The sequence below is a fragment of the Vulpes vulpes genome, chromosome 13 (assembly GCF_048418805.1).
Source record: "Vulpes vulpes isolate BD-2025 chromosome 13, VulVul3, whole genome shotgun sequence".
NCBI lineage: Eukaryota > Metazoa > Chordata > Mammalia > Carnivora > Canidae > Vulpes > Vulpes vulpes.
In genome coordinates this window covers 148,129,065-148,150,951 of record NC_132792.1, presented here as the reverse complement: position 1 = coordinate 148,150,951, position 21,887 = coordinate 148,129,065, and the positions used below count along the sequence as shown (strand labels likewise).

At 41.7% G+C, this 21,887-nt stretch overlaps 1 long non-coding RNA gene across 1 annotated transcript; it reads right to left on the bottom strand.

Moving 5' to 3' along the window:
- Nucleotides 1-11,699: 11,699 nt before the first annotated feature.
- LOC140595087 (uncharacterized) lies at nucleotides 11,700-21,269 on the bottom strand. The gene is made up of 3 exons (XR_011996472.1): nucleotides 21,182-21,269; nucleotides 15,555-15,628; nucleotides 11,700-11,818 (listed from the first exon to the last, which is right to left on the bottom strand). It is a non-coding gene; the product is annotated as an uncharacterized lncRNA (long non-coding RNA).
- Between the last annotated feature and the right edge of the window lie 618 nt (nucleotides 21,270-21,887).

The following is a 21,887-nucleotide window of genomic DNA, read 5'->3' as shown; positions in this document are numbered from 1 at the left end:
TGCAATGGATTATTATTTAACTTTTAAAAAGAATGAGGTCCTGCCATTTGCAAGAATATAGATGAACCTAGAGGGCATTATGCTAAGGGAAAGAAGTCAGATGGGAAAAGACAAATATTGCATGGTGTCACTTAATATGTGGAATTAAAAAAAAAAACAGTGGGGATCCCTGGGTGGCGCAGCGGTTTGGCACCTGCCTTTGGCCCAGGGCGCGATCCCGGAGACCCGGGATCGAATCCCACGTCAGGCTCCCGGTGCATGGAGCCTGCTTCTTCCTCTGCCTGTGTCTCTGCCTCTCTCTCTCTCTCTCTGTGACTATCATAAATAAATAAAAATTAAAAAAAAAAACAGTGTCATTAAAACAGAGAATGAATGGTGGTTACCAGGGGGTGCGAGGTGGGGGTAATGGGGACATGTTGGCAGAGAGGTACAAATTTACAATCCTAAAATGAATAAATTCCGTGGGTCTAATGTGTAGCATGGTGACTATACCTGGTAACACAGTGTTGTATAATTAAAAGTTTCTGTGAGGGTACATTGTGAGGTGACAGATGTGTTTATTAACTTGATTGTGTGAATCCCTTCACAATACATACATATATCAAATCATCATGTTGCACATGATGATATTACCATTTTGTCAGTCATATCTTAATAAACTTGGGGGGAGGAATTACGTTGGATCTCAACCATTTCACCCAAAAATAAATTCCAGATACATAAAAAGATCTAAATGTAAAACTTGAAATTTTAAAACTAGAAAAAAGCAGCATGTTTTAGAGCAATGGAAATACTCTCTATGCTATTAAAAAGATGGATACATGCATTATACATTTGTTCAAACCCACAGAACATACAACATGAAGAGTGAACCCCAATGTACTGTATGGACTTTGAGTGATGGTGATTTATCAATGGAGGTTCATCCACTGTAACAACGCACCACTCTGGCGAGTGACATCTACATTGCGGGAGGCCATACGTGGGGACGAGGGGCAGGGAGTCTCTGGGACATCTCTGTACCTTCCTCTCTCTCATTCTGCTATGCATCTAAAATTGCTCTTAAAAACCAAAACACTGGAAACTTTTTAAAATTTCAGAATGAGAAAAGCTTTAGTATGACCTAAACCTACAAAAATAATAATAAATTTGACTATGACCTAAACTTAGAAACCAAAACCAAAAATAATAAATTTGACTATGAAAAAATTTTCTACACAGGAAAAAAAACCCAGCATATACAAACAAACCACATAGAAAAAGTATTTACATTTATTTCACTAATGTTGAAGTCTTGGAGGGGCCCAATAAATGGCAACCTTCTACCCTGCTTCGTTCCCAAGAAGTTGAGAAATTCAACCAACAAAAATGACCTGTGAAGGCCAAAATAACAGCCATTTCTCTGGTAAAGACTTAGTTGTAATATACTGCTTAGTGTGAGAGCCAAATGGGTGGCTAATGGGACCCTAGATCAAGGCGTTTTCTGGAAAGTATACGACACGCCTGTACACAACGGCTACACTGACTTTTCTCTGTCTTTGGACACCCCAGGCTCATTGCTACTTCAGAGGCTGTGGGCTTGTTTTCCTTCTTTTGCACGCAGCTTGATCTTTTACTAGATATTCGTGGGCTGGCTTCTTCTCATACCTCAGCCCAAATGTGATCTCCTCGCAGGGACCTCACCTCAACCCCCGACTCAAAGCAGACCACTCTTCCCCACCATGATTACCACAATCACAGATTGCCTTGTTTACTTACTTATTTGCTTGAATCGCTACTTTACCTTTATTTTCCTCCACTGAAATTGAAGTTCCTTTACAACATAAAGCTACTATTTCATCATGATATCCCCAGAACAGTACCTGGGGTACTGGGATACTGTTCCATCAGTATCCCCTGACACATAGTAAGTGCTCAATAAATATTCACTAACTAACTGAGGGCTGCCACTGAAATGAACAGAGAGTGCATCTAGATTGCCTAGAAGGGTCAACAGGCTGGGGGAGTCAGAGAAGGTTTCCGAAAGGATGTAAAGACCTGATCTTTAAGTGGGGACCTGATGAATGAGTAGGTATTAACTAGCGTAGCCTTTGACTCAAATTGAGGAAAAGGAGAAAGGGGATCTTCCAGAGAGTGCAACTAAAAAGCCACATCTGGGGGGGAAACATGTGAGAAAGAAAGAAAACAGCCCTTGGCTGGGTGGCTGGGTCCATCAGCAGTCCAATATGGCTAGAAGTCAGATTGAGAGGGGAAGAGAGCAATCGTTGAGACCGGAAATAGTAGCAGAGGCCAAAATCATAGAGGGCTTTTGTGCCATATTAAGGAGATTAGATGTTATCTGAAGGATGGTGGGAATCTCTTGAGACAATTGAGCTTGGAAGCAAACGATCACATTTCTGTTTTGAAACAATCTTGTGTCCTTAACACCTCGTACAGTATGTGGCCAACCTAATTCTTTCCCCACCAAGACCAGCGAATGAACCCGTGGTGGAGAATGAGTCTAAGAGGAGCAGCCCTAGGCAGGGGACCAGCAGGGAGGCTGCCACAATCACCCAGGTGACAAATGATGGTGGCCGGCTTCAGGAGGTGCCATGGGTGCTTCCAGAGCCCTGCTTGGATGCAGTACTGCCTACGTCTGCAAAGGCTGCTGCATCACTGCTCACCTCCGAGGTCTGGACGGTGTATTCCCCCCCCCCCCCCCGTGGGTACTTTATTAGCTTTGCAGGGGGCAGAAGACACCAGCCCAATTCTCCAGTTGACCTTCAGACAACTGCCCAGGTTCCTTCAGGACAAGGGCGGGGGGAAGGTGAACAGGTTTCATCTTGGTGTCTCTTACCCTCCCTTCATCTCAGAATGGTCTCTTTTTTGGATTTCTGCAGCCTTATCATTAGCCCTAGACGTTTTTACGAGCATCTCCCTGTCTTTCAAACAAAGGCCCGAGAAAAAGAAGTGGCAAGAACCACTCCACTGAATCCTTTGGTGAGTAGATGGATTCTCATTTGCCTTAAGGAGAAGGGCTCATTAAGTAGATCCTGCGTTCAGCCCTGGCCCGTGTTTACTAAAAGCTAAACACGAGAAACTCTACAAAACCGGTTCCAGAAAGAGGCGAGTCCATCCGTGTCAAGCCACAATCCTGGAAATTGAATGTTTAATTCATAAAGTAAATTATAAGAGATTACTTGTACAAGTAGCTGCAATGTCCTTAAAATTATTCTTTAACTGAGGAAAAGTTTTTTGACCTTTGGAGAAAATGCTTGCTTCTAGCTATGACTAAAAAGAGATTTCCTTCTTTCTCTGTTGTGTTAAGAATCTTTTCTTCTTATAAAGAAGGCACCACAGTGATTTATAACTGTCATAAAAGCCTGGAATCCTTTTGAGGTTAAGCTACTCAGCTATTCAACTTTTACTACAGAAACTTTGAAATTCAAAAAGAAAAAATAATGTAAGTTTTTGAAGGACATGTGTTGCTGTAGGTGATCCTGTTAATTAAAAGTGATTGCCTGCTAGGAAATCATACTTTAAAAAGTTTCATGAATTTATTAGAACCCTGAAGGTATCTTTGTATGCACAGAGCTTTACATGCCATTTATGCAATTTTGTTTCAGATCTGCTTCAAGTCTTGCTGACACTCCCAGAGCAGGGAACAGCACTGTTAGCGTGTGTATGTGTTTTGGTTAATTGAATTATGTGAAAATACATACTAATGAAGCTGTTAACAGAGGTGTTTGCTGAGTAGACTCTCCCTCTAATTTTTTCTAAATTAGGAGCATTTTTTTTTCTTTTTTTTTTTTTTGCAGCAGCAGCAGATTAACGTTTTAGGAAAGGCTGCCTTCTTATAGAAAAAAATAGCACATTGTCGAATACCGTGTTCTTTTTTTTTTTTTTTTTTTTTTTTTTTTTTTTGCATGCTAAAGAGCCCTCTGCACACCTGATGTGCACATTGTACGGGAGAAAACCTAAAAGGCATCTCTAATTTCAAAAATGAGCTACTCTGCAAAGACCCATGATGTGTAATTATCCAATAAAATTAATGAGCAAATTATTAATCTTGTCTTAAAACATTTCGGTGCCCCCCCCTTCACCATCACCACCGCCACCTACACACACTCCCCTCCTCCCCGCCTTAGCACACTTTTGCAGAATGATCGCGTCTCGTTCGGTTCGGTTTTTAACGAGGATTATCATTATTCAACGGGTCCTCTTTGGATCATTTTGCCGCACGTCTGTTGGGGAAACAGTAGTACCTCGTAGCATTTGTTGCCGCGATTCTGCGATGCCGCGATGCTGCTGCTGGAGAAACGCGCCGCGGCAGCGCGGTGCAGGCGGGCGGGTCCCCGCGCCGCTCGGGCTGCGGTCGGGCCGCTGGTCGCCGACCGGGGATGCGCAGCCCGGACGGGCCACGGACGCCGGAGAGCGGCTGCCTTGCCCCGGGGTCGGGGAGACGGGGGCGCAGCTGCATCTGCAGGCTCTCCCCGCACGGAAGGCTGCGCGGCCGCCGCGGAGGACCGGGGTCCGGGAGGAGAGGGGCAAACCGTGGGAAAACGTGGACTCGGCGCGCAAGGCTCCGCGTGCGTGTCTGGGACACACCGCCCCCCCCCGCCCCCCCACCGCTGAGCGAGAAACGCAATCCCAGGCTGAGCTCGCGGAGCACTGCGGGGTGTGTGGGGGGATAGTTTGGGGGACAATCAGCCACAGACAGGGACTAGTGGGGGGTGGGGGATGACCTATAAATGTTAACAACGTTATATGCGTGTACATCCCACACGACTGTACATGCAGCTATGTGTGTGTCATTTGTGGGACCCAAGAGAGCGTGAGTCTTTGTTAGGAAAAGCTTGGTGTCTTGGCGGAAATAGTGGGGATTCCTGTAAGACCCTGAGATCCTGCACAGAAAAGTTGCTTTTTTTAGTTTTGGGGCTAGAGCTGCCCATCCCAGAAAGTGTCACCAGGCCTCTCTCACTGCATCTTTCACCTCAAGGGGGGGCGTAGTGGGGGGTGGAGGGGTGGGGAGCATCTTCAACTGTCCCTTCCCCATCCCCAGGGTCCCTGAGAATTCCCTGCCAGGTTGAGTCAGCGCATCCCCTGGGTTACACATCAGGGCCGTGCCATTGATACTTCAGTAGATCCTTAGAGACGCTCTCTAGCCCGCCTCCCTGCCTGTGGCCCCCTCATAAATCCCGGTCCTCTTGGTTTTAAAGTCTTGTTTTCATCTATTTTGTAAGAGATCAGTTCAAAGTCCCTTTTCTGCTGCTTTATTCATGGGTTCTTGTTCATGGCAGTAACCCTCCGTTGGCATTAGTTTCCAAATCTGTAAAATGGGAAGAAAGAAAGAAAGAAAGAAAGAAAGAAAGAAAGAAAGAAAGAAAGAAAGAAAGAAAACAAAAACAAAATCAAAAACCTCTTCCTGAGATGGTTTCCACAAAGCCTTGTCGGAAAGGCCTTGCCTCTTTAAAGTGAGCTGACGGCAGTAGAGCCAAACGCTGATGTGTCAGGACATTATCTGGTCTTCCCCCCTCTTCTTTAGATCTTAACATAGACCTTCACGACAAGTTGTCAGATGGTTGTCACAGCCATCTCCTGAAAGACAAGCAGCTGATTGTCAGCGGGGAAAGCAGGTCAGGCCCTGGCAGGGGAGTGGCCTCTGGGATGGAGAGAAGCTTGCAGGTGTTTATGGGGGGGGGGGGGGTCGGGGGGTTGGGGCGCTCCTGGAAGCAACACCCAGGACCAGGAAGGGAAAGGAGCAGATGAGCAGAGGGAGAAGGGGAGCTGTGATGCTATCATAGTGTGGTCCTCAACTAGTCCCACTTAGAGCCAGGGTGACACTTCCTAGCTGCTTACATTGGAATGAGGAAGCCATACGTTTATTCTCCTTATGTGAGCAGTCACCAAACCAAGACCTTCCAGGGAAAGGGTTTTCTTCAGCTGAGATAATTGCCTGGAAGCAGCTGGGGTCTGTCAGGTGGGGGGAGGGGCATGAGTCCCCCCGTCCCAAAAGCAGATCTGGCTGTGCCCATCACAATGCCCACCACCCTGACCATTTGCTTGGGTTGTTTACTTCTGGAATATGCTTAGTACATTGCCCTGCTGGCAAAATGTGCTGATTTTCTGTGGGGCCTTCAGAAATGACCTAGAAGTTAGAACATCCAAGCTCTAGAAATGTTCTGCATTTGTCTGAATTAGCAAAGCATCTTTAACAGACTGGGTGATGGGTCCCTAGTAAAAAGTTCTCTCTCGCTCGCTCTCTGTCTCTCTCTCTAGCTCCCTGCAGTGTTATTTGGGGATTACCCTAAGACCTGTCTCTTAAACCATCCTATCCTATCCCAGCACACAGACTTCACCCTTTGGACCACCAATGCTGGAATTCAGACTTTACACCCATGGCCTATAGCCATGTCTCACTTCTAATCACTCATCCACCTACTTCAGGCTCCTGGACTCCAACCCAAATCAGAGCCCCAGGCCCCTTATGTAGCCATTAGGGGAAGTCAGGCACTGCTAATCTGCCATGTTACCTCACTCAAACTGTCACTCAACAGCTTTCTTCAACTATCAAACAAGAGGGTCTGTTTTTTCCATATGAACTCAAAATTGCTGGGTTTAATAATCAAATCAAGAAATGAGAATATATGTTTTGTGTGTGTGTGTGTGTGTGTGTGTGTGTTTAGTGTATGTGTTCAAATAGACATGTATTTGCTGGGTGCATGGATGGATGGATGGATATGTGTGTCCCACAGCTTGGATGAATTCTACAACATAGGCCATGTTCACCTTCCTCCACCACCATGTTTCGTTTGTGTGTCTTTGGGGAATACAATCATTATCATGCAATTGCTAGTTGAATATTTTACCAAGAATTTTTGATAAATACAGCAGATGAAGCTGAATTCTTAGTACTCTAACTGGAACATAGTAGTTTCTCTGATAGATGTCATTAACCTACTAGCTTACCGCCTAAACACCCAAGACCCAACTTTTCATTCATTCATCCATCCATTCATTCCATAAACATTGAATGCCTACTATTGTGCCAGACTCTGACTGAAGCACTGGAGATGGGGACATGACCAGTCATAGTCCTTGCCCCAAATAGCAATCAGATGCCTTAATGTAATTCAAACATGATCACAAAAAAGATGAATTTAGGCTGTATCTAGACTATCTTATTTTATGTGTATGTTTTAATGGTCTATCTTTTCAAAACTGCTCAATTTTACTTATGAGAAGTTTTTGTAAATGCACATCAGAAAAGAAAGTTTTCCCCACATGCTCCCAAACATAATAGCCAGTCAGCTACTTCAGACCATATGGAAAACCAATTTTGTTCTCTTAATTCACTTTCTAATCCATGTTATGGGCTTGATGCGTAATGAAAGTCTTGAGCTGATAGTTTCCTTGCATTGCATTTTTAATTTTCAAAGTGTTCCCATATCTACTCACAAATTCACGCCTCACAAAAGCCGTGGTAGGTAAACTAGACAGTATTAATTACACTAAAAAGGAACCCAAAACATGAAGAAAGTTGGGTGATTGTCTAAGACCACCCAGCGAATCAGTTAAAATACAAAAACAAAAAATTAAATCTAGTACCCAGATCTCTTTCCACTACAAATTTTATATATTTAGTTTGGCATAGTAAATGAATTTTTATGACCTCAAGTTACACATGCTACTTCCACCTCCCCCACCCCCTGCCCAACAACCTAACAGCAAATCTCTCAGCTTTGTCTGTAGCCTGTGTGATTAGTAGATAAAATGACTAGTGACATGTATCAATTTATATGAATCACTGATTAAAGAGGACTGCTATGAATCCAGGGTCTCAATTTGTCAAGCCCCAGGATACAATTCAAGCTCTCTGTAATCTGGCCTACTTGCCACTTGTTACTAATTGCCTGAAATTCTGAAATTATTTTATATTTTAAGGAGTATTTTTAAATTCTCTTGGGTATCTGGAAACATTCTATCTTAGCAGATAAGTATTTGTCTTTCGGTACCATCTCTTCTTGGCTTCAGCACGCAACGACAGCACCATTATTTTACAACCTCAACAGAAGACATTTTTAGCCAGCAAACAAGAAACAGGAAGCCTGATTTTCAGCAGTCAGACCAGGCCACTTCTCTACAACCCACAGAACTTTCCCTTGTCCCTCGCCTCTGGTACATGCTGAACTCTGACTCCCCCGGCAAATGCCTCAGACACCAGAAGAGCAGCAGAAATAGCCCACAGGCTCATGGTAGACAAAGAAGGTGGGGGACCTGGTCCTGTATCCTCCTAGCCCTCACACTCACCTCCTCTAGAAAGCTCTCTCTGATAAATTACATTCCTTAACCTGAAACTACTCCAGCCCTGCAACACCTGGGTGGCTCAGTGGCTGAGCCTCTGCCTTCAATTCAGAACTTGCAGGAGTCCCACATCTCCCTGCATGGAGCCTGCTTCTCCCTCTGCCTATGTCTCTGCCTCTCTCTGTGTGTCTCTCATGAATAAATAAATAATCTTTAAAAAAAAAAAAAACTACTCCAGCCTTTTCACTGGAAGTGACCACAAAAAGCCGATAGTACATACATATTACATCTTTCATTTTGCATTCACCAATGTGGAATGAAAAAAAAAAGGCAATAAAACTATAGGTGCAGATTTATTGGTATCAAATAACTCACAAAACAATCCTAAAGGAAAGGGTATTTGATACCTTTGATATAACTTTGTCTTTGTAAATTCAAATGCAAATGGTGTATAGATATATACCTTTGCAGGTACATTTACTCACATGGAAAAATGCTAGAAGGATAACTGATAAAATATAACATTAATTATTTCTTAGTGTTAGAATAATGAGTATTTTCTAAGTATTCTGCACTGAACATTATCTTTGATACTAAGAAAAAACATTACTTAGAAAAATAAGTATAATAAAAAAATCTATGCCCCCCAAAAAAATTAAAATAAAAAAATAAAAATCTATCATATTCATGTGTCTATGCCTTTTTTTAAAAGATCAGAATTGGTTGCACAATAATGTGAATGTAGTTAATGCTATGGCACATTGGTTTTGTTGTGTTTAAGATTTTATTTATTTATTTGAGAGCGAGAGAGAGCACAAACAGGGTGGGGAGGGCAGAGGAGGGAAGGGGGAGAAGAAGGCTCCCCACTGAGAGGTAGCCAGACATGGGGCTCGATCCCAGGACCCCTACATCATGACCTCAGATGCTTAACCAACTGAGCCACCCAGGCATTCCCCCCTCCACTTTTTTTTGAGAGTAAATAGAATATGTGCAAAACACTTTTTTTTATGAATAAAGTCTGTAAGCTTTAGAAAAAATTAAAAAGACCGGAAAGAATTACATTAAAATGTTACACGGTCGCTTTCCTTGTTCCTGAGAGGTGGCTTGCAAGTTAACAGCTATTTCAATCTTCATTATTTTGTGGATTTTCTACATGGGCAGAGGATAATTAATATATTACCCTTATAATAAAAAAACAATTAATTCCATGATTTCAAAAACACGAAATAAAAATAGTGGCGGTGTATATCAATTTGTCCTTTTTGACACGTTGTTTTATATTTATTTGCACGTGGTTTCATGTGCAAATTTTATTTCCTCAAGGGGACTGCAGATTTCTGGGAGGCCTTCTAGTTGTTTTGCTGTCTTTAGAGTATTTTATACATGTTAAAATGTGCGCGTTCATGAACGACACTCTCATCCACCCACATAAAGGGGAGAGAAGCTGGTTCCGACCAAATCTTGACTACTGCCATCGCGTTTCTCCTGCAAACAAATGTAAATATCTCATCATAAGACTGCGGGAAACATTTGAAATCTGGTCAAAAACAAGCCAGACACGTGAGCCACTTTTATTGTTATCATTGTGCTCATTATGGGTCTGAAAGCTCATCTATGTTCATTGTGAGCGGGGTTCCCATCCTTTGTCTCCAGGCACCGGCTACACACGGGGCTGGCATCCTCGCTGTGGGAAGAACAAAGCAATTTATCGTTATTGGCAAGTTGGCCAATTTCATCATTAATCGATCATTCCCTTTCTCCGGTGGGGTCCTGAGGCTTTCCCCTAGGGAGCAGAGGGAGAGAGCCGGATTTGCTCGGTCGGGCATGGCAACAACAGACTGTGAAGGAAATTTTCAAGGTATTCCATCAATAAAGGAAGGTCACTTGCCTTTGCAGCAGCATGCATTTCAAACCAAAGGAAAATCAGGCTGAGGATTTCCAGCAGTTTGGGCTTTGCAGAGGAAGTTTTTGTTACTTACGCCCTTACTGGGCTGCAGATGCTTCTTCTGGAGGGATGCACTGTCATTTTCGTACTGCGGGAAAGGGGACTAGAGGAATCCTGAGTGCCCTGTCCCCTTGGCCACTTGGCCCTCGTGGCAGACTCAGTCCTCAGCTGTCACTTCCAGGGAGGCAGCAGGTTGGAGAAGGAAGCAACCTGGCCCTCCTGGTCTGGCACGCCAAGGACCTTGTTGAGATACAGACAATCTCTTTGCTCCTTTTCATGGCTGCAAGCCCCAAGCTCTGGGAAGTATCGATAGGGGACCACAATAGACAAGAAGTCGAGGCCTGCAGGGTGACAGGACTTTGAACCTCAGTCGTGCTTAAATCGACAAATCACCCAGGTGAAACTTTTAACTAAAGATGGAGGGGAGAAATGAGATTTTGATCCATTTTGGACACATATTGCCTCTCTGGAGGAAAGATTCTTCTGAACAGTCACATTCGCCTATCACTCATCCTTCCAGACAATGGCCCCATGGAGGGAGACACCACATGGCCGATCATCATGTGCTGCATCAGAGAAGCGGGTGGCTGGTTTCCTTGTGTGTGTGGCCAGATCACTACCTTACTTTGTATCCTTTTTCTAAGAAATGACAATAGCACATTAGATATAGTGGTGTTTTCTAGTCCTTCCTATATAAGGCTTAAGACGTAGAGGGAAAAATTTGTTCATGATTCTTTCAACTCCTTCCCCTAAAAAAAGCAAAACTACAACAAAAATCAGTTTCACTCCCTGTATCATTTTTAATTCCTTATGTCATCTACTCAAACTGATTTTCAGTATCTTAATGGTAGGAATCAGGTCTCGTGTCCATAATTTGCCTCCCCAATAGCGCCTAAGCCAGCATTCGGCACTCCTAACACAATGGATGCTTACAAAATTAAGGAAAACTAGCATTGCATAACAGATTTTAATCTTCACAGCACTTTTCCATCTGGGCACATCTTACTGTGTTCTGCTGAGCTCAGGGCAGGAAATTGAAGCCCTAAGAGGTTGACTTGTCCTGTATCATAAAGTATGACAGAGTTGGGACCAGAACTCAGGTCCTACTTCTACTCTGATTTTGAGTCTCCCACTATGAAAATACAGAAGTGGCGAGAAGGTAGTGCTGGGGCTGATTGAACTAAGAAGTTATTTCTAGACTTAGAACAGCAGTTGGTTCTGAAATTTTTCAAAACTCCTTGTCAAAATCAAAAATAGGGAAAGAAAGATGTATTCATGTATTTGAAATGACATATCTGAATCATTGATTCGAGAGAGTTCAGACTTTCTGAATATAATACCCATACCTCATTTGGGGATGCCAAATGGAGAGGTAGGCAACCCAGACGTCCTGGTAGATGTTTTGAAGACAGTGAAAGGAACATGTCAAAACAGATGATACCATTTATACGTCACACTTGACTCCAAGTAGTTCTTTTTTTTTTTTTTTTTTTTTTTTGACTCCAAGTAGTTCTTGCATGAATTTCCCAAGTTAATTAATGTCCTGGAGAATTGATGAGTTTTCTTCTTTACCAATCCTGTGAGGAACATCTGAAGAACAGAATAAGCACCCTTATCATAAAATAATATAAATAGATTCAATGAAACATTTAATTAAAATGTTATGCTCTAATCTCCTGATAGAATGGAGTTCCACAAGGGAAGTGACCAAAACTCTCTTCTTGACCAAACCCTAGAGGGACATCTGTGAGCCCTCTTCTTGACTAGGGCCTCAGTCTTGGTCTACCAAGATTTGAACGAACACTTACATAGTTTCTAACAGTTGAACCCCACATTCCTAAGATGACCCCAGTCCCCCTTCAAGTGCCTGCCTGAGAAAAGTCAAGACTGCCAAAAGAATTTGCTATTTGTTCCAGCCAACACCTGCAAATAGGGCCCCACCTCGTAGTCACTGTGGGAGAGTAGGGACATAACAGCATAGACACCAGTTTCACATGGACCAACTTCCCTGCCTGCTTTCTGGAACCTTTCTCTTCCCTGACTCTATTGAGCCCCCCTCCTCACCTTCCCTCCTCCTTTCCCCTTCTCTCTTTAAAATATCTGATCACCTCTGCACAGATCAAAGCTGAGTTCAGTTCACGCTGGACTCTTTTCTCTATTGCAATAGTTCTTACTGATTAAATTCTGCCCTTCCCACTCTAACTAGTGTCCAGCTTTGCTTATTTTTGATGAAAGGGACTCGTCTGCCTTGCTACCCCTGTATTTCTAGGACTTGCGCTATGTTTGTTCACAGCGTCTACTCAATGGGTATTTGTTCAAAGAATGAATGAACACATACAGTATTCACTGTGAACTCATTGAGAACTCCAACCACAAAACCCATTCACCTCATGTACAAATCTACAACCCCTGACATTTTACTCTTCTCCTGTGTGGAATCGAGGGTGCGTTACTTTGGATTTCCACTTCTCAGCACTCCCAGAATGCCACAGCACAGGTTGACTTTTGCCCATGACCTGACCCTCTGATATACCTTGACTGGCCTACCAGTTCTTTTCTTCCTCAGAATACATGCTTTTATAAGATATCCACCTTATCCCAAGCGTGGCCTCTGAGAGTTTGCGGAGAGAATAAATTTATCAGCATTAAAACTCACTCAGGGTTGTGGGTTCCAAATTTGAAGCTGAACTTGAGCTTCTCTTGGTTCAGGTTGCAAAGAGCATTGGCAAAAATATGACCTCCTCGTTCAAGAACAAAGGCCCCAGGGGTGTCTTAGCTATCAAGTTGCTCTTACAAAAGAAGATTCTGATGAGTCCAGTGTAAAAGAATCAGAGTCTGAAGGATTTAATTTCTCTTAAAATATTTGATGGTCTCATGGTGAAGGTGGCATTTATTTAACAATATGTATGTGGAGTCTCACTCATCTCAAAATGTTGAAAAAGATGAGGATATTTTTCCAATGCCACAATGTTCTCGGTCCTTTCTTCCTTTTCCTCTTTGAACAGGGTCTGAAAATTTGTACTACATATTCTCAGGCTATCTTCTGCACCACCTACCTACCACTTAGATAATCCTAGATAAGATTAATTCAGGACATAACAATGAAGCAGAACTTAAGATCAAATCTCATTACTATAAAACAACAAAAGCAGCAACAAGAAAAAAATAAAATTTTAAATTGCCTAAACCCACCAGCTATGTGGTAATTGGATCTTGTTAGAACTTGGAATATATATACTTTCTTTTTAATACTATTTGTTGAAAAAGATTTTGCCTATAGCTATAAATATTTCTTATTACCGTCTCAGAAACTTCCAGAGGGCTGTGGCCTTCCTGGCCAAATATGGGATTCTTCTGGGTTCAGAACTATCATTTACCTTTACACTTTTACTGCCTGGAATGTTTCAGGGAAATGTTATGAGGCTCCATGAGCTCTCTGGGCTCCAGCGCATCACCCTATTTCCAACAATTAAAAAATAGACTATTAAAAGTTTACTGTATGCTTAAGATTGAGCTAAGAAATAGAGAAACGGTCTTTACCCACAAGAAGTTTATAATCTGGTATTTGAGATAAGAACTACACAGATGACAGAATTTGTACACAAGACTGTAATAATAATTATATCAATAGCTAATATTTATCATGTATTCACTAGTGAAAGGGATTGTTCTAAATGCTTTACATGTATTCTATCATTATATTCTTACAACTGTCTTATAAGACAGGTGCTACTATCATCCCCATCACACAAGAGAATACTTCAATAGGATATGGTAAAGGCTTTGCCCAAAATCGCACATCTGGATAATGATAGCACTATGATTGGGAGCCAAGGCAGGCAGTTCCAGAGCCTGGATGCCACCCCTCTTCCTGCCATCACCTTCAAACACTTACATGCTCACATAAAAGTTAAAACATGTACGCGTGCATAGAGAATTATCTACGTGATCATTACAAACACAGAGCAGAGCTTGCCAATTCAGTCGAAATAGAAACATTACTTCAATATCGGCCATGCATCTTAATCTGTATTTCATTCAAACATATATACTAGGCACTTCTTATATGCAAGCAAAAAGGAGTTAAAGCATAGTCTGCCTACAGTGGGGATAAGACAAGACTGAAAATGCTCTCATAGTGAAAGGAAAGAGAACATCAGGCACTGCTGGGGACATAGAAAAGTTTTCATAAAAGGTAGGCTAGTTGAACTGAGACAGAATTTCTCAGAGATGGAAATTTGGGAGAGTAGGACAGCATTATTTGTGTATATCTATAATCTAAAGGAAGTGATCTCCATAACACAATTTTGTTATTATTATTATTCTTTATCTTATTTTCCAGCATGCGATCTCAATTGCTGACTATGCCTGATCCAGACTTCATTCACCAAACTGTAAAAAGCTGTTGGTCAGGACAAAAAAGGACGAAAGACTTGCATCAAAACCAACAAATTGTCAGGTGTGGACAAATTCAGGGCAGCAGCCTCCATGAAATAAGCATTAGGTTCACATTGCACAGCTTCTCTATTCAGTTTCTCTGTTCCAGCTTCCTAGGCTCCTCTCCTTCTGCTGGTTAGAATGTTCCCTTTACTCGAGCAGTTTCTGAAATCTCACTCTTTTCAAATAATCTTACCTAATAAAAGCATATTGGCAAGTTATTCTTTGCCTCTCCCTCTCTACCCATGAAACATTCAAAACAACCTGTCAGGTCATCCAATTTTTTAAACTATTCCCCTCACCATCATCATTCTTTCCTGAGGACTGATCTTTTTTTTTTTTAATTCAACTACAACTGACTACCATCAATGTTCTACAGCATGGCATAAATTAAAGTTCAGATATATGCACATACCAGAGACTTTGTCTGAAAAAACAAAGATTACTCCAAAGGCATTACTGAGGATAAACAATGCCCAACAGTGCTTGTAGGAGACAAAAATAGGAAAGAAAGAACATAACACAACAAAATATAACAATATCACAACAATGGAGAGGTCTTCTAAAGGATAAATGCAAAAAATAGTCATAATAATAGATTTTAATAAAAGTCAAAAATAAACAAGCCAGGTGAACTCATCTAAGACTTGAAAAGTCAGGGCTCATATTATTCTCAATTCCAATTCCTTAAAATGAACCACCATATTTATGTTTTAGTTCTTAGGTTATCTTTTTCCTCTGCCCTCCTTTTCAAATACACACATCCCTCCTGAGATGTCCTCCTTTCACCCTCATTACTCCTCCACCTAGCCCTGACTTCTCCACCTTTCTAGCTGCTGCCACCCTCGGTATTTGGCTTCCACCACTATGCATCTCTCTTCTGTGTTACCTGGATCCTTTATGCTGAAAACCTCTTCCTGCTTTGATGGGGTGCAGGTCAACTTGTGTAATAAAAGAGGAAGGCTGATGGAAACATAATGAAAGCAAAAGAGGTTATTGAAAAGGTTCTTTCACTAAGTAGATACATCCCCAAAACATACACCGAGAAGATAAATAAGTGTGTGGCTCTGGAAGAGGAAATGAAACAAATATGGAGATTGTAGGACATCAAAGGGAACCTCACTATCATGTCGAGATGGGAAGGCCGGGCATGAATGACTTCAGTATCAGAAGAAAGGGGAAATTTATCATGAATTCCTCTCAAATCAGAATCTTATACTTCTGGACACCTGATGTATAACAAGGACATTTGAATTTCAGCAATGCATGATTAAATGTACCTGGCTTATCCCATACTGTTTTAGCACATGAAGACCATATTGGAGTCAACATGTGTTGAGCTGTGCCAGGTGCTCTGCTAGGCCTGGATTACTGGGAAAAGTAAATAGACAATAACCAGTGGAAGCAAAACCATGTCAGAATATATTCTGATTTTCTGATGTCTCTAATAAGAAATCACTCAATAAAATACAGGGCAATCTCTTAGCAAGTAAATTATCCAGCAGCAGGTTTTAAAGAAGGGATTTTGCCCACCTTTAACTAAAGAAGGAAAAATGGGGACAATACACATGAGCATTGTATGTGCATTGTCCCCATACACAATGAACAGCAGAAATAATGAAAAGCAGAAAAAGAAAATTAATGGTCACAGGTAAGGAACATAATTAGCAACTTTTATACCAATAATGTTGATAACAGTCATGAAAAGAGATTGAAGCAATCTAAAGATGAAAGTACGACAATCTTCCTCTGAAGCATACAAGGAAAGCAAAGGTTATGTAAGCCCCATTCAAGGTAGTAGCAAGGATATTTTATTTGCACTTAGGAGTTTTGCTTTCTTTCTTTGCTCTGTGACACTGTAGTTTACATGCAAAAAAAAAAAATGCTGACATTAATTACAAAAGCTATAATTACTATAAATAAATAGATAAATTGGGAGAGGTTGGTAAAAAAAAAAAACAACCCTGATTATTTAGTAAAGAATTCTATTTTCGTAGAACAAATACAAATAAATACTGTGTCATGTTAACTTCTGAGTCACTAAATTATTCATGCTAAAAGCAAGCTTAAGACCTAAACAGTAATACAAATGACCAACAGACACAGGAAAAGATGCTCGACATTACTAATCATCAGGGGAATGCAAACCAAAACCACAATGAGATATTGCATTACACCTGTCAGAATACCTAAAATCAAAAAGACAAGAAACAACGAATGTTGGCGAGGATGTGGAGAAAAGGAACCCTCAGGCACTGCTGATGGGAACGTAAATTGTTACAGCCACTGTGGGAAACAGTATGGTGTGTTTTCAAAAAATCAGAACTGAAATACCATGTAATCCAAAAATTCCACTATTGGATATTTACCAAAAGAAAACAAAGACACTGATTCGAAAGGATATATGACCCCAATATTATTTTTAATAGCCAAGATATAGAAGCAATTTAAGAGCCCATCAATAGATGAGTGAATAGGAAAATCAATGGAGTATGAGATAACCATAAAAAAGATGAGATCGTGCCATTTGTGACAACATGGATGGACCTAGCTGGTATTACGCTAAGTGAAATAACTCAGAAAGAGAAATACAAATACCATATGATTTCACTCATATGTGGAATCTTAAAAAAAAAAAAAAAAAAAGAATAAACAAACAAAAAGCAGACTCAGACTTATAAACACAGAGAACAAAGCCGGGGGCGGGGGGGGGGGCGGGGGGAGTGCAGGGGCAATGTGCAAAGTAGGTAGGGGGAGGGGAAGGTACAGGCTTTCACTTAGTAGCTACATAGGTTTTGAGCACAGCATAATGTTTAAACTTGTCCAATCACTATGCGGCACACCTGAAACTAATCTCACATGTGTCAACCACACTCAAATTAAAAAAAAAAAAAAAAATCAGTCATTAAAAGAAAGACCTAAGAGATCCCTGGATGGCTCAGCGGTTTAGCATCTGCCTTTCACCCAGGGTGTGGTCCTGGCATCCTGGGATCGAGTCCCACATCGGGCTCCCTACATGGAGCCTGCTTCTCCCTCTGCCTGTGTCTCTGCCTCTCTCTCTCTCTCTCTGTCTCTCAAGAATAAATAAAATCTTAAAAAAAAAAAAAACTAAGCAGCAATAACCATTGAATGTATGATGATAACAACTGAGAGAGAAGGCAATGACAGCCCATTCCCTTGGGGCTAACCCATTCCCTTGGGGCTAACCTTTGGCCCTTCTATCATTTTTTAATTTTCATTTATTTATTTCTTTTTAGAGAGAGAGAGAGAGAGAGAGAGAGCATGTACAAGAGTGGGGGTATGGAGCAGGGAGAGAGGGAAAGAGAGAATGCCAAGCAGACTGCATGCCCAGTGCAGAGCCTGACACAGTGTTCAATCTCACAACCCCGGGTTCATGACCTGAGCTAAAATCAAGAGCCAGACACTCAACCCACGGAGACACCCAGACATCACTCTCTTCTACCATTTTGTTGACAGAACTCTTAACTGATTTATTCAATTAATAAACTCTCTTATCACATCACATTGGGAGGCAACAGTATTTCATGAAATAGCCTGGGTTTTGAATCAGGGATCTGGATTCTAATCAGCGATCTGATATTTGCTTACCCAATAACCCTGAGAAATTTATATAACCTCACTGAGGTCCATTTCCCCATCTGCAAAATAGAGGGTAAGAAGACTTACCTTGCAGAATTTATCTCAGGCTGAAATTAGATGACTATTTAAAACATAGCACTTAGCACAAGGTGTATAGTAAATACTACTTAATTTTTTTCTTTCAATGTCTTGTATTCCCAACATGATAAAGTCAAAGTTCCATTACAGGGAATTCAAGATTCTTCCAAATGCAGTGCTGGCGTCTTAGACCTGAGTAATACTTTGCAATATAAGCTGATGTTTTTCCTGCATTCTCTTTAATACTTTGGACCTTTCTTAACCACCCTGCTAGTCTAGTAATTCTTGATCCTGACTATAGTTAGAACCTACTGGGGAGGAGCTTGTTAAACAACACCAGTATTCCTGCCCGAACCCAGATCAATTAAATCAGAACCTCAGGAAGTGGACCTACTGCTTTGTATTAGTCATTAAGTCCTCACTGTGATGGTAATGTGCTGCTGTGGCTGAGAACACTGAAATCTAGATCCCTTACTTCAGGAAAGGGATTACAAGGTAGAAACAGGGAAGAAAGGAAACTATTTTTGGCTTTTGAGTTTCAAATGCCTAGCCTTCAAAAGAAAAAAAAATCCACAGAACCTAAGCAAAAAAAAAAAAAAAAGAAAGAAAGAAAAGAAAAGAAAAGAAAAAGAAAGAAAAGAAAAGAAAAGAAAAGAAAAAAGAAAAGAAAGAAAGAAAGAAAGAAAGAAAAAAGAAAAAATATGACTAAGAGCAAAGATTCTCCACCACCACTACCAACTCCACATCCCACACCTTCAAGTTTACAAAAGCTAGCCCTGGTGCAGAAAATTGTAGGAAAAGGAGGTAATGAGACCAAGGAAGCTTGGAGTCCCTGAGAAAGGAGGCCTGTACTCTGATCTTCCTGGAAAAGGGCAAACAGATGTCTCCTCAATGAGGTGGTGTGACCCAAGAGTGTAAGATCCCATGCCTCATTTCCTAACAGAGAGCCCAGATGGGCAGCTAATGTTCAGAGAAGTGGATGTGGGGTGACTAAGCAAAGCAGGCCCTAGACAGCTTGATAAAGCAGATGATCTGGAGGTTGATTCCTGCCCCCTGGGGGGCAGCACCATAGCCTTCTGAACACAGCTTGGTGACAGCCCTGGAGAGCTAATGACAGAGGGTCAGATAGGATAATGGTCACCTCCCTGGAATCCAGCTTGGAGAACTGATAACAAGGGTCCTGATGCCCCACCCCGCTGCACCACCATCTATATTTCATAAGGCCCCTGGCATCTAGGGAAAGTGAGGAGATTCAGCGCAAATTGAGGAAGATTAAGTTTCCTTCACATGGCAAAATGAGAGTTTCTACAAATAAGTGGATGAATAGAAGGATCAGTAAAGTCACATACCTCTTGCCCCTGGGCATGTGGCTGAAATTTCCACCCTCCTAATTACTTTGCTTCGTGTATGTATTTGTGTCACAGACCACGTCTGCTCCATGTCTATGTCATGCTCCAGTTGCTCTAAAAAGATCACTCTCGCCTCCGTTCCTCTCTTGCTCACTCCTCAGTTCCTCTGTTCATTGTGCCTCTTCTGTCTGGCAAAGCGCTCGGAGTTTCCTCCCTCGTGCCTTCTCTGACGTTCCTTGGAAAAACTCATGATCCCTCCTCCACATTGCCCTCACAGGACTCTCCCACTGCCCTAGAGGCCTGTAAATTCAGTTCATGTAAGCATATACATAGGTAGACATCTCCTTAGGCTGGTATAGATGGCCACCAAAACCTGTGCATGTGGTAGCCAGAAGTTTGTCTCCTTCACCAAACTGTAAGCCATGGCCAGGGTCATGTCACGCTTGGCCTTATATTCTAATATCTTGCACATAAAAAGTGTTCATAGTTTGCTAAATGAATGAATGAAATCATTACTTAATATGACGAATACATATGCAAGCCACTGTGCCATTTCAAAACAATGGAAAATTTTCCAGAGCGTCGCTTTTTAAAAAGATTGCTCATAATGTCGCTGAAAGTATCTAAGATCATTCTCCTCATTGGCATCTTCCCTTATAAGCACATCCGCAATTGTAAGCCGCATCTACTTTAATCAGAATGAATGGACTAGCTGGATAATCAACCCCAAGAAAATCATTTCCATCTTGCCTTTTTAGGCCAGATGGAAGTTATCTATATGCCTCTATGTAATGCTACTACCTTCAATAAATCAGTAGGAAATCAATTGAGCAACTAAATCGAACTGTGAGATTTGAGAGTGGCAAATGCCTAGTTTGCACCCAATAGCAAACAAATTTGCTCCAAGAAATAGCCATACAGTGGCCACATGCCCTCAAAATTCAGTTGGATTACTAAAATATTTGTAATGCCCTTTCTTATACTTTAATTTCAAGAAATTAACCCGGGTGACGGGCGCTGAGGGGGGCACTTGACGGGATGAGCACTGGGTGTTATTCTGTATGTTGGTAAATTGAACACCAATAAAAAATTAATTTATTAAAAAAAAAACAAAGAAAAGAAATCAACCCATCATAAATATGACCACCATGCATACAAAAGCAAGCTACACACTAAATGACGTAAATAAAATGCAAACAGAACATCAAACAAGCTTCAGAGGAAAAATGTCTGTTTCAGAAGTCAAGAGTGGGCGGGTTTATAGGCATAAGAGCTGAAGGATTTACTCTTTTTAAGAGAATACTATGAAAATGACTTGATTGAATCATCCAACTTTCAAAGGAAGGTATCTTTGAGATATTCCACATAATTGCATGTTTGTTATAATGGAGACGCAATCATAAGCTCCAAGCCCCAACTGCCAAGAGTGACTTCTTTCATCCCCAGCTGGCCCTGAACTGTACCCTGTCCTTCAGGATGAAGATCTCACCTCTCTGATTCATCCTGGTCATCCCTCTGGCCTGGGAAGTGTCAGTTCTAATGAGCAGGAGGAGAAGGACTGGGATTCTTCAATGAGCCTGGAAGAATGGAGGGACGCCTGTTAAATGCCATTCACAGCTCTAAATAGCCATTCAGATTAGTGGCCGTGGTTCCTAAAGGACGGGTCCCACACTGATGTGTGTGCAGACCCCTTTCAAGGTCAGTGATCCATGCAACTCGAGTGGTAATGGGATCCGACCCTTAGTGTCGGAACCTGCACCTGTTAGGCTTGGAACAATGGGGCATTCTGAAGTCAGCCACTGCAACTTGCTCTTTTCCAGACCAGTGAAAAGAATATCTCATTTCTCTTCGAACGTGGTGACCAATACACAAAATACTTTGGGGCTATTTGCAAAACAGCACACAAGCTGTGCAAATGATGTTATTACAGATGTAACACCACAGACCTGCTAGCCCCTCATTTTGAGAATAATGCACATTAATCATGTCTTCCTTCCATTTCAGTGGACTGTAAATTAAACTCACATGAATGACTCTGAAGAGGAGCACGAATGCATATATGTATACATGAGGTAGGGGGTGTTAAATATATGTGAAGAGTGCATTGACTCATAATTTGAAGCGCTGGGTCCCAGGCTTACTTCTCTCAATTAACTGTGTGACATTGGTAAGTCAAGTTTTTATGCTTCCCCATG